Source organism: Mustela erminea, chromosome 4 (assembly GCF_009829155.1).
Source record: "Mustela erminea isolate mMusErm1 chromosome 4, mMusErm1.Pri, whole genome shotgun sequence".
Taxonomy (NCBI): Eukaryota; Metazoa; Chordata; class Mammalia; order Carnivora; family Mustelidae; genus Mustela; species Mustela erminea.
Window position 1 is genome coordinate 34,712,363 of NC_045617.1, and position 11,648 is coordinate 34,724,010.

Sequence of the window (11,648 nt, forward strand, 5' to 3'; positions counted from 1 at the left end):
TACAGTTTCCAGAAACACTGTTTTCTCCAAAGTTAAGCTATTTGGTGCTGCTGCTGTGAGGGCAGATGAAGAAGCTGGGAAGGTATTTCCCACATATGGAGAGAAAGAGATGAAGAGAGTCAGAGACAGAGTCAGAGAGGGAGACAGAGACATGGAGACAGAGAGAGATATGAAAGAGATGTTAGAGAAATGAGAACAAAGCTGCATCTTCGGACTCTATTTTGGTCAAACAATGTTCTGTTGGAAACCACTAAATTCGAAGATCTATGTTTCCAAGAAAGATCAATTGATCAAGACACATTGCAAAAATGGAAATTTGCAAATTTCTGGGATATTTAACTGTGCTAAGAGTTTTATTGTTAGTGCTTTTATTACTTTTTCATATGCCTTATTATTTTTTTTCACAAAGCAGAATGCAGCAGAAACTTCTTTGCAATCTCTTTGTTGCATTCATATTCATGGCCACTTAGCTCAGCTGATAAATGTCATGGTGATGAAATCATCCTCTATTTCAGGGCTTCACACTGTGCTGTGGCTGGAGTCTGCACTTCAGATCCCTGATGAGGCTAGAAGAAAAAAGGAAAAATATAGAGGAATTAGTGCAAATTAGTCGTCCTTAACATAAAACTTTTGTCAAAGAATTAATTATTGTATGGAGAGAGAACTACTTTTAGATCAAGTAGAGTGTTTTTTTTTTTCTATTAAAACAAATGTAACAGAAATATTAAAAATTTTTAAATCACCAATATTGTCTCCATCATAACAAAACTGTTTTTGACACATTACATCCAGAGCTTGTTGTCTTTCTCATTAATAAATATACACTTAAAAATAGATGTAATTATAACATACGCATAGTATTGACATCTGTGTTTTCATTTGTTGTCACTTTTTCTTTCTTTCTTTTTTTTTTTTTTATCTTATGAGGCATTTGTTTCATCACGTATCAGCAACATGATTTATGAAACTTCTTCTACTGTTTGGTATTAGAATTGCTTCCATTTTTTTCCTATGATGCATAATGAAGAAAACATTTTGGCCAAGATAGTTCTTTCTCTGTGAAATCACTTTCTTAGAACACACAATAACAGCAAAGATTATTGGATAAATATTTCTTTATAAATAAATAAAACTATGACAGCTAATATATACTACCACATTGTTTTCCATAACGGGTGAAAAGTTTAGTATTCCACCCACAGTACATAAATACACTTGTCTCATCACAAGTTTGTCAACATTTATTCTGTCTTTTTATTTTCAAAATTGGTGAGAGGCACAAAATAGTATTTTCATATTGCTTTTGTTTGCATCTCTTTCTAAATGCTAAACATTTTCCTGTGGAAACTGGGGACTTGCTTTTTTAAGCTTTTTAAAAATGGGTTTTTGAGACACAACTGACATCCAATAAGCTGCATACATTTACAGTCTATAACTTTATAAGTTTTGACTTATAGCCATCACTGCAATCAAGAAAAAGAACATTCCCTCTTCAACTTCTGAAAGAATTTGTGTAGATTTGGCCTTATATTTCCCTTAAGTATTTGACACGATTTACCAATAAGCCTAATCTAAGTCTGGAGATTTCTTTGTGGGAAGGTTTTTAACTACAGATTCAATATTTGAAGACAATTATTAGGTTATTTCCTTTTTTTGAATGACTTGTGTTTGTTTGTGCCTATTAGAAAATTTGCACATTTCATACAAGTTGTCAGATTTCTTGGAGTATGGTATGGTTATTCCTAAAATTCTCTTATTAACCTCCTAGTGCCTGCAGATGTATTGTCATGTAGCTCTTCTCATATATGATGTTGGTAACTTATGTATTTTTTTCCAGTCAACCCAGATCTTTTTCCATTTTATTAATCATCTCCAAGGACCAGTTTTTGATTTCATTGATTTTCTGTATTAATTTTCTAATTTTTAAATTTCTGCTCTTAGCTTTATTATCAACTTTCTTCTATTTAATTCAGATTTAACTTTTGGTTTGATGTCAGATATTGTATACTTTATCTTGTTGGATAATAGGTATTTTTAAATTCTAACCAATGCTCTTGAGCTTTGTTTTGGACACAGTTGCTTAGAAACAGTTTGATTTTGTCAAGCCTTGCTTTCAAGCTATGTTAGAATCAGAGAAACCTTTAATGGAGGACTAATTTCCCCCTACTGAGGCACTACATTCTGAGGACTCCACCCGAAATCTTGTGAATTTCAAAGTGTTTCTGTTCTCTGGAGCAGGCAGGCCCAGGAACGTAAACTAGTCCCAGCTTTGTATTATTTCTAAGGATTGTTTCCTCTAATCCTTGCAGGTTGTTTTCTCAGGTAATTTCCTCACATAAATGTTTTGATCCATGCTCTGCTGAATATTTACAGGGGTCTCAGTGTAGACCCTTGGATCTCTTGGTCCTGTGTCTCCTTCCCCAGCTCTCTCCGATTTGGTGCTCTATCCTCAGCTCAGGCACTTTTGTGTCATCCTTGCTGACTTTTCAGAAGTGGTTTCGCTTGCTTTTCATCTCTGACTCATCTCTTTATTTGTCTATTTATTTTTATGTAATGGATGTTGTATCAGAAAAATAACTTATAGAAATAATTGACAGCTCAGGATGACTACATTCCTTTATTATAGTACTTTTTATTATATTTTATTCATTTTTTTAAAGATTTTTTTTTAATTTTTTATTTTTTATAAACATATGTTTTATCCCCAGGGGCACAGGTCTGTGAATCACCAGGTTTATATACTTCACAGCACTCACCAAAGCACATACCCTCCCCAGTATCCATAATCCCACCCCCTTCTCCCAAACCCCCTCCCCCCAGCAACCCTCAGTTTGTTTTGTGAGATTAAGAGTCACTTATGGTTTGTCTCCCTCCCAATCCCATCTTGTTTCATTGATTCTTCTCCTACCCACTTAAGCCCCCATGTTGCATCACCACTTCCTCATATCAGGGAGATCATATGATAATTGTCTTTCTCTGCTTGACTTATTTCGCTAAGCATGATACGCTCTAGTTCCATCCATGTTGTCGCAAATGGCAAGATTTCATTTCTTTTGATGGCTGCATAGTATTCCATTGTGTATATATACCACATCTTCTTGATCCATTCATCTGTTGATGGACATCTAGGTTCTTTCCATAGTTTGGCTATTGTGGACATTGCTGCTTTAAAGATTTTTTTAAAAAATTATTTATTTGGGGCACCTGACTGGCTCAGTGGGTTAATCCTCTGCCTTCAGCTCAGGTCATGATCTCGGGGTCCTGGGATCGAGTCCCGCATCAGGCTCTCTGCTCAGCGGGGAGCCTGCTTCCCCCTCTCTCTCTGCCTGCCTCTCTGCCTACTTGTGATCTCCCTCCCTCTGTCAAATAAATAAATAAATAAAATCTTTAAAAAAAATTTATTTATTTGACGGAGACAGAGATCACAAGTAGGCAGAGAGGCAGGCAGAGAGGGGGAAGCAGGCTTCCCACTGAGCAGAGAGACCAGGACCCTGAGATCATGACCGAAGGCAGAAGCCCAACCCACTGAGCCACACAGGTGCCCCAACTACCTTCTTTTAAAGAAGACTTTTATTGCTTCTGCATAAGTCTGCATAACTTGACACTGAGATTTGGGTTTAAAGTCTTCTGGTCTGCACTGAGTACCTGGTTATAGCCTGGGCAAGAACTTCTTTCCTGGGTTTCTTCTTTCCTTTTAATTCTGAAATGTGGTTTTTTGGATTCCAACCCAAAGCGGACCATGAGGTTTAGCAGGATTACACAGTTCACAGGTCCTGGAGGCAGATACATGTCACCCAAGACCTATAATGATGTTAAAAATGCATAAAATAAAAAGTAGTTCAGCTTTCTATGATGACCAGTTTATGACTGGTTAAAGTCCCTGGCCAAATGCTCCATGTCCAGTGCCTTGTTAAAATATCGGGGTCCCACCCTTTCCAGTGGTATTTTAATTACTTACTGCCCACCTACTTGACACACTTGGGGAGATGATTTTTATTATTTCATCCATCTTTTTAGTTATGTTTTAAGTAAGAGTTTTTCTGAAATATTTAGTCCACTGACAATACATTTCCCTTTAAAAGTTAAGAAGCAATGTTATGCAGTGGAATAGTCACTGTCCTAAATGTTAAATTCAGTATTATGTTAGGTCTTTTAAATTCTCATAACACTAAATACAACATCCAAAAAATTATGAGAATTAAAACTCTCTCCAGCTATGACCAAATGTCCCCTGGGGAGCAAAGCTGCTGTGGGTGCAGAGCCACTGCTTACCAGACCGCTTGCAGGCTGCGCCACCTCCCCTCTCCGGTCCGTACTCCTAACCATCATGCTGTACGGTCTGTGTGGAGGCCTGGGGCCCCACCGCAGTTTCTACAAACCCCCAATGTCTCACTGCTTGTCCTTTCTTCACAGACAGGACACTCCAATTAAACAATTTTTTTTTCTTCTCCGTCCTTCCCCTTCTCATGGAGAAGACCTTTATTCAGCATGTAATCCTTTCTCTTCTGAATACCTCTCCTGTCCAGTGTAAATGCTGTTCCTTTTCTGGAGTCAGTCTTTATCTTCTCCCGTGCATTTCTCCCCACTCTGAATGTGATTTCTCCCCTGCAGGTAGGAGCTGGATCCATTGGAGGATATATCATGAAAACTATGAGGGAAGAATGTGTGTCTTATCCATCTATGGTCTTCTAGAAACAAAGGACAGTTCCCTGCCCATAGTAGGCACTAAGTAAATGTTTGTTGACTGAATAAATTGCTGTTTTTTGTAAGAGATAGTGATTGTCTTTTATGCACTGATTCTAGGAAGAAACTACATCCTTACCTTCTGTTTTGAGATCATCATAAATTTATTACCAAAGGATTTAAGTAAATGATACCCTGCCCGAGTTCCTGCTTCTTTGAACATATGAATTCTTAGAATGTTATGTCTCATGCATGGACTACTAGGTAACATTTGCTTCCATTTATTTGTCTGCTAATAAGCTGTTTTGTTTTTTTTTTTCTTTACTGTTGATTTTTTTTAAAAAAAATAATTTAAGGGCTTTGATTGTATGCAAGCCATTCAATTTTGTCTGTCCATGTCAACAGTTTTATTAATTTTAGAATCCATAAGAAGAGAATTCTACAACCAATTGAAATTAAACTGAAAATAAACTTAATTTTGGTTCATTTTTCTTTATGGTTCGGTTGTTCCTTGTGTATTACTTCATTAACCCAGAGTAAAATCAAGTTAGAGCAGCATTTCCTAAAGAAAGTTCTACCAACGCTGTTAGGAGACCCATAGAATAAAATGTTGATGGTTATATAAACTGTGGATACTTTATGGTGTATCCTGCTCTGGGGAATTCATAATTCACAGTATCAAATTAAAAGTAGTAAGAAAACCTACAGCAGAAATCAGTCAGTCATTGGCTCAACCTCATTTAACCTATTTCTGAACAGTAGACCTTAGTGGTTAAGCACTGAGGCCTTGGTTCTAGTTGGCCTGGCCTCAGATGCTAAATCTACCACTTTCTAACTTTGTAAACTTGGATGAGTGTCCCATTTCTGTGGCTGGGATAAAGGAGGTAATGATGGAGCTTTAGGGTGTTGTAAGGATTAAATAATACATGTGAAGTTCATGTAACTCTTGAGCAATAAGGGCTTGAACTACAGGGGTCTACATATACATGTTTTTTTTTTTACAGTACAGTCCTGTGAATGTAATGTCTCTCCTTATGATTTTCTTAAGAACATTTTCTTTTATCTGGCATACTTTATTGTAAGAATATAGTACATAGTTTGTATGCAAAATAAGTTAATCAATTATTTTATGTTATTGGTGAGGCTTCCAGTCAGCAGCTGTTAAGTTTTTGGGGAGTCAAAAGTTATATGGAGTTTTGATTGTATGGGTGGGGCTCGGGGCGGTCAGTGCTCCTAACATCCACATTGTTCAAGAGTCAGCTGTTACTTAAAATATTGCCTGGATTATTGAAAACTCTCAATATATATTTACTATTATTTCCATTTAATTATTAATCCTCATTATAATTTATTAATAATTTTAGCTAATAATTACATTATAATTATTGGGAAATATTTGTCAACCTAATTGATATGGTTAATATATTTAATAATAAGTTACTGACAATTATTTATTATTATTACCATATAAATCCTGACCACAGGATTTGTTTTGGAGTAAGAACTATTGGGATCACTATGAGATTTGTTAGGGATTTTGGGGGGCTGCTACAGAGATTTTTTATATAACAGCCTTTTTAGGGAAGTCTTCCCAGATGGATTAGTTTTTATCTCTGAGCACTCACCTGCAGAGGGGATAGCTAATCCAAGTAGGAAAAAGCCAGTGAATTCCTGTGTACACTTGGATCCAAACTGTAAACCTTAGCTGGAGGAGTTTTCTTTTCCCTCCAGGTGTACTGAGGTGCCCTGCGATCTTATCTGCCCGGAGAGAAGAATAAAGCATGAAGACATGTCTCATACAAGACACATCCACATCCACACAGATGAACATACAGAAACACAGACCTGCCCATCATGACAAATATACCAGGCAGCCATACTCACCGAAGACAAACTCACATCTGGGGGGCGCTGTTGGAAGTTCCCGCAGGCTTTCCTGTTCCTTGTCCCACTCGCAAGACACTTGGCACTGTGAGTTCTCTAAACCACACTACAGAATGCTTTCATTATGTTTTCCTTTGGCTTACTTTAGCTCCTGTTGATTTATCTTATTACCATTTTCTCCAGAAATACCTCAATTTTAATAAGAATACCTCAAATTTTATTGCAACAAAAAAAACTTGGTAAAATCTCAAATTCTTCTCATATTTTAAAAGTATCAATCAATATATCCATACAAACTTGAGATTTATTTTGACTATATTTGACAAATAGCTATGAGTTTAAAAAAACTTACTCTTTATTTAGAGCCTTAGAAACATGATATATATATATGCATCATGTTTAAAAGTTGGAAGTCAGAAAATAGCTTTAATATTAAAGTCAAGATAGGGTCAACAGAGATTAGTAATATGCTAGCTTAATCTATTTTAGTGAAATGGAGAATTTTGTATTTTGCATTTAAATTTAATAAATAGGTCATAATAAGACTGGCTCATAAGGAATTAGTTAGAAAATTTTAACTGAAACAAATGAAATACTAGGACTCTAAGGCAAATTTTATGAATTAAGAAAGTGAATTATTAATTAATATAATAATTATTGTGAATTAATATAATAATTAATTATTGCGAATTATTTCCAAACTGGAAATAATTTTGCCATCAGTTTATAGTGGCTCTAATGAGAGTATCCATTATGAAATCACCTAGTATATAGACTCCACAGCTGATTAATTGCAAAAAGCTGTATGAAGTTTTCTGAAGAATCCAGGTGAAATAAATACTGTAACATAAAATCAGTGGCTACTGTTACTGTCTGCATATTTCATAAAGGCTTCAGTCTGCATATTTAACATGATTAAGTTACCACTGAGAGTTTAGGATGCTAAAGTGAATTTTAAATTTCAGACTGATTGAAAATTATATTATTGTGGTTTCATTCACTGGAAATTCTAAACATTGATTCTACAGTTTTCAAAGTATTGGTTAAGGGTACATTAGTATTTTTATTTCTAGATCTGATTGAAGATATAATCTTACGATTGACCATTTTAGAAATAGATTTAGACTGCCACTTTCTAAGTTGTAAAGATTTTTAGAATTTAAAAATGGAAATGCAATTCTTAAAGGCTGCATTAAGAAATTAACACTATCCTGTGCACATATCCATGTAGACATACAGATAGAAAAGACAGTTGGGTGATTTTACACTAAAATAATGATTATTATATTGATGCTGTTTACTTTTTCCTGATCCTGAAGTGAGAAAAATATTTTTTTGTATTATCTCCTTGCTTAGTTTGAAGACAAAGATTTAAAAAAAAAAATCTCCTAAAGTATATTTTAGTGCAGAGAATAAAAATTTTATGTCATAATAGAAAAATTTGGCAAATATTGTAGATTATTTTGTTTTTGATCAACTTTTCTGTTTATCTCTCATGTGGCTCTTTGGGTAAAAATGTAACTCCAGCAGAGTTAATTCTTCTCTAGGAGTAAACAGTTAAAAGCTATTTCTTTGAGAAAGAGCTAATTGGAAGAGAGTTGATGAGAGTGTAGTTCTCAAAACTCTCATCAATATTTGTCTACATCTTTGCTGGAACAAATGTTTGCCCTCTGAGTGTCTTTATAAGCCAAAAAATGTAAAGTACTTGACCAGATTGCTAAACTGCAGATTTTTGGAAATTTGGAGTTCCTAGCTTTCTTTTCTTGTTAGCAACATTTAAATCATGATCTAGATAAGTTCAGAGACTTATCAAAATTGATCAGCTTTCTAAAATAACTGCTCAAGACTCAATGGTGTTTTCACCTCTGGTATCCATTCTGCTCACTGAGCTGCTGAGTTCCTCCTTTGGTCCAGTCTTAACTGAGTCCCTGATGTCAAGTTTCTCCTGGTCTCCACCGACTACAAGCCTGGTCTTTACAAGACTTCTCTCAGACAAGGGGAACTCCAGCCATCCCTCCTTCACTCTCTTCTTCCGGACGTCTGCTCCTGCCTTCTGTGCCATGTTCTGCCTCCCCGTTTGGGCTCCCTTTCACATATAGAGATGTATTTACTCCTTCGGTTGCCCTGCTCTAATCATTTCCCTGGTCCTGAACTATCATTTGTTGTCTGTTGCCCCAACCTGTGGAAATCACATAATGCTTTAGATACTGGAATGAACTTTCTTTTATATCTAAAACTTGCATCCGCCTATTACCTGCCCTGTTTCAGTTGGCAGAACTGTTTCGAGGTCTCAGTTTCTCTCTATAATTTGTTCTGTCTCATTAAAGCTAATAAGATCATATCTGAAAGGCACTTGAGCCTGGAGATTATTAGGGTAAGGGGGAGAAAAGGAACAGGATCAAGAATTTTGCTTAATTGAAATCACTGTTGTCAATGTGCTTTGTACCAAAGTCAGGATTAGTGTTTTCCTTCTTTTAACATCCACAAATCTGAAGATATAAGATGATCTTTCAGTTTTCTTGGCCATTAAATGAAATTTATGAGAGAAATAGTTTTATTAGGTAATCTAATAACAGAATACGATGGACTGAAGTGTTTTGGCAAATAACTAATGAAACTATTCAGAGTTTTAGTTAGTTCTAATTAGAGCATCTAGACTAGAAATCCTGAAGAAGATCAGATGTTCTGACTGTGCCGCTGACTGGATATCCTCTGGAGAAATTTCCAGGATGCGCATGGAATGTGAATCTGGAGTCCCCCAGTATCTTGAATGCAGGCCAGAAAAAGCTGCATCACAACCCTGTAGCAAAGGCAGGTATTGAGAAGGACCCATCAGAATCTAGTGTCCAGTGATACTAATCCCAAGTTGCTTTAGAGTAAAAGGTAGCTGGCCCTAGAGCAACATTTTTGAGAGTATTACTTCGACCACTACTTTAATGTGATATAAGTCAGCATTATAGAAAAACAGCATTGCTATGATGAAATATAGTTAGGAGCTGCTGAGTTAAATAAGAGTAAACAATGTCCTTTACTTAAGGACATCCTGGGCACTTTATTATATGAAAGTGTTTTATTCAAAAGATGGATATTTTTGTGAAGCATTTTTTCAAATGCTTTTGATCATTTGCCAGAATTTTATTCAATGAAAACCACAAAGAATGAATGTTTGAAACTTGTCTAATTTGGGACATAGATTTAAGGAACATATTTGATGCAGTGTTAGATGCGGAATGATCATCTGCAAACATGATCACTTACTAAAATAAATAACATATGTTGACAAATTTAATGAATGGCCAAATGGTCATGCAAATGTTTTCTTGTACTTCTAAGCTCATAAACTCTAAAAATAGTATTTTGTACTTGAATTATGATTTGTATAATTAAAACCCAAGTTTTAGGTCTAGCTATTGATTTTTGGGCTTAATATTTTATTCTATGGTACAGTCTGGCAATCCCAAAGGGATGCTTAACCTTGAGAAATAATGTATTTGCTCTTTTTTCACAGAACTATGTGTTGTAGGGATTCACAGCCCTGCCAGTTTCTGGGAATTGGACTGATTGCCTTGTTGACTTATGGCGACATATCCATTGTTAAAGGTATTTTTTTAAAAAAGAATTAGAAGTCTACTTTAAGTGTTAGAGTACAAAACTGAATTTCCTATTCAGAAAGAAATTTCCAGCTTCCCTCAAGCTGGTTCTATTCTCAAGAAAGCTTGCCAGACTGCTTATTAATATGATACATTCTGAGTTACCATTATCACCAGCTTACTTTGGATACTTTGGATATGGTATCCAAAGTATACCATATACTTTGGTATACTATATATATACCAAACATATTTGTGGATACCACATATCCAAAGTATATACTTTTGGATATGATAATTCCCAAAGCAGAGTCTTCTCTACAAGGAATTTTTGTTTGTTTGTTTCAGAGCACCTGGCTACTGAGAGTAAGTTATCAAACATTCAGTTTTCTTTCTGTCTCTAGGATACATCCAGTCATGTTCTCTGACTTTTCTCTGTGATGAAAACCTCTTTCTGTCTAGCCATCAACAGAGTAGTAATTTGGAGATAGAAGACAAAACAAAAACAATATATTTTTTGAACAATACAGTTTAATAGATAATGTAAGAACTGAAAAAAAATGTTTAGGAAAATGTTTGAGTTTCTTGTAAATAATAGCTAAGTACTTACTTGAGTTCCTTGTAAATAATAGCTAAGTACTTACTTTGTCAGATACTGTTATACATCTTTCATTTAATCATCAAAGCGATCCTGTAAGTAAAGTGTTATTATGCTTGTCTTCCATGAGTGGAAACAGGGGTGAAGAGAAATAAATGACCTTCTCAAAGCCACAGAGTTGGTAGTGAGAGAGCTGAGTTGAGTATGGACATCCTGCTCCAAAACGCAGACACTTGAAGCCACCACATTACATGACCTCTCTTCAGCTAAAGAGAGATCCTATTCATTAAAACAGATTAAACTTGACCAGGAAGGCGGATAAGATATTATGATGCTTGTTTCCATGTTTTCATGATTTAGAGTTTTTGAAAAGTGCATTGTGGCTTTGCTCACACCGTGTGTCTGCTTGTAAATTTTCAAGGACTTTATATCACACTGCAGTATACATCATTTTAAACCAACCAGCCTAGCCTGTATTTGTCAGTTTAAAAGCCTAGTCTGTATTTGTCAGTTTAAGTGTCAAGCACTCTGTATTCTGGCCTTTTTTCAACATTCTAATGCTTTACCTAATGTTATTCTTAATGGACATACCACTAAAATCAGCCAGGTTTATTTAACTTATCCTGCCTCCAAGACTTTGTTCATATTCCCATTGCAAGATCTATCCACATATCCTCTCAGATCGTCCAATTAAATTCTTTTTCAAGGACTATTTCACAGGTAGTGAAATAGTCTTCCATGAAAATGCTGATGTCCTTACCTTCTGTCTTGACTTTGAAACTTCTGAAATAGATTTTAAATATGGAATACCTTTGCATCACAGGGGATGTGACCTTTGAGTGCAATCTTCAGGATGTTGAGGGTTCACTGGGCAGAAAAATGGCCTGGAATCT

The 11,648-nt window shown here is 35.5% G+C and overlaps 1 long non-coding RNA gene across 1 annotated transcript; it reads right to left on the reverse strand.

Annotated features, from left to right (window-relative positions):
• Window positions 1-334: 334 nt before the first annotated feature.
• On the reverse strand, window positions 335-6,435 carry LOC116588214. Its single transcript, XR_004284846.1, has 4 exons — window positions 6,309-6,435; window positions 4,514-4,648; window positions 3,646-3,801; window positions 335-566 (listed from the first exon to the last, which is right to left on the reverse strand). It is a non-coding gene; the product is annotated as an uncharacterized LOC116588214 (long non-coding RNA).
• Window positions 6,436-11,648: the final 5,213 nt, after the last annotated feature.